The following is a 2,486-nucleotide window of genomic DNA, read 5'->3' on the forward strand; positions in this document are numbered from 1 at the left end:
TGATTTTCAACCTAATTAACTAGAGTGTCGTTAAAACCGAAAACGGCCGACGACGGGTGGGTTTTCCTCGAACGTGACATTTTGCTTAGAACACCGAGGATTAGAAAACAATATTTTAACAAATAAATCAAGAGTTGTGGATTTGAGTCCCATTCTGGACAATTATATTCTTTCGGAATATTAAATATGAAATATAAAACCTATTAATTGCATAAAAATGATAAAAACATCCCAGACAAAAAATATAACTCAGAAATAATTGATTTTCAACCTAATTAACTAGAGTGTCGTTAAAACCGAAAACGGCCGACGACGGGTGGGTTTTCCTCGGACGTGACATTTTGCTTAGAACACCAAGGATTAGAAAACAATATTTTAACAAATAAATCAAGAGTTGTAGATTTGAGTCCCATTCTGGACAATTATTTNTGAATTATGAAAAATTTCTATATTTTAAATAGAGACAGAAGAATATTTAAGTTTAAAAAACACTAAGACATATTAGCACAAAGTTAAAATTGCGTGTATGATACCATTTTTTTATGAGATGTTATCAAAAAATAACTTTTATATTATTTAATTAGCATAATAAATAAAATTGTGCGTACGCCATGTTATGAGATTTTTTTATATTAAAATAATTTTTATATTATTAATCATAATAAATAAAACTGCGTGTGACGCCATCTGTTATGAGATTTTATTTAAAAAATAATTTTTATATTATTAATCATACTACACAAAGTTAAAATTGCGTGTGACGCCATCTGTTATGAAATTTTATGTTAAAATAATTTTTATATTATTAATTATTACAAAAAGCAAATAGCTTAATTTTGAAAGTTTTTTAAAACTCTTTCCACTATTTGGATACTAAGAGGACCTCTTTTTTTAGCAAGCCTATTATGGTTTTGCCCAGGCCCACTATGGAGCAACCGAGTGGTGAGGGAGAGCCTGACGTATTCAAACGAACCCCCCCCCCGAAAATTCCTGGGGTTTTTCGACCCAGTTTGCATTCGATCCCGGGTTTCCAGAGCGATTGGCTGTCACCTTAACTGCTCGGCCATTCGGCAGCTTAATTTCGAGAGGAGTTAAGTTTCTAAAAATTGTAAATTCCAATAATGAATAAACTTTTCATTAAGTATGAGAGATATAACACGTGATTCTCTCTATCTCTCCGCCTCCTTGAACTTTAACCACCGAAATTTAATAGCTTCAATGCCCAATGTATAGAAATAACCTGCCAAATTTCAAAATTTTTGAAAAATAGATGTCCACACACAATTTTGGGCAAGGGATTTTGTTTTACATTTTTGGGTTCCTTAAGTGTAAAAGCATCGAGAAATGAAAAAAGAACGAGTAGTCAAAATTTGATCGATCACCATACCGATCACCCTATGTTATATTCTGTAACAGCTGAAAAAGTAAAAAGTTAATTATATTTATGCATACAGTCGAACCTGTCTATCTCGAATTTCATGGGAATGAGAAAAAAATTGGAGATAGACAGGTTTCGAGATATACAATTAGAAGTACCTACACAGTAAACAGTAATAGGTTTGAACGATATTTTATTAATACAATAGCAAGTACAGTACATACCTGTATTAGGTATAAATAAAACCTTTTTGACGTATCTAACGGCATTCTTCAACTAATAAGACACAAGCCAAACTTGTAGCCAATTAGAGAAAAGCAGTGTTAATAGCAACTACGTACTACATTGCAAGAAATGTTTTTCAACTACGATTTATGTTATCAAAATGTAATCGCTGAGCTTTGAATTTTTAATTGACACTTTAGTCCATAGTGTGAGATATATAGAGGTTTTGATAGAAGATTATTTGAGATAAACATGGAAAATATATTCAATTTAGGCTAAAAGTGTACGGGAAAAATAAATTTCGAGATAAACATGTTTCTGGTAGACAGATTCGACTGTAATTATATACATAATTATAAGCAAGAATAATAATTCGACTTAAATATACTTTTAACACATCAATTGTTTTCATTTTTTTTTTACAACCGAAGAAAGTATCACACTTCATATACCACTCGATTTCTTGAAACACCAATAGTGTAAAATATAGTGTCCTATACTTTCCAGCTTTAGCGTCAGTGTACAGACTTTCGGTATCTTACCAGTAAATAAATTTTTAAATGGATATAAACCCGCAATGTTCAAAATAATTCGTCATAGTATGATGTTACAAGTTTCTCCTGCAACCACGGTTTATGGTATACGGTAAATGCTAGAGGAATTAATTTGTACAGTCTAACACATCTTTAGCATCTTTACAGATTTCATAATTTTGACAAAGTTTCAAATGATATTAAGTAGGGATAGTGGACTTTCAGTTTGCTGAACTGGAGCTCGGATGTCCATCTCAAAACAGGAATGAATGGTGATATCTTACAATATATATCACTCCTCCTTTTTATTTATAGAAGTTGACAATGTCTTTGCATTGATATATTGCTGG

Source organism: Centruroides sculpturatus, unplaced genomic scaffold (genome assembly GCF_000671375.1).
Source record: "Centruroides sculpturatus isolate CEXI.00-Female unplaced genomic scaffold, Cexi_2.0 scaffold18, whole genome shotgun sequence".
NCBI lineage: Eukaryota > Metazoa > Arthropoda > Arachnida > Scorpiones > Buthidae > Centruroides > Centruroides sculpturatus.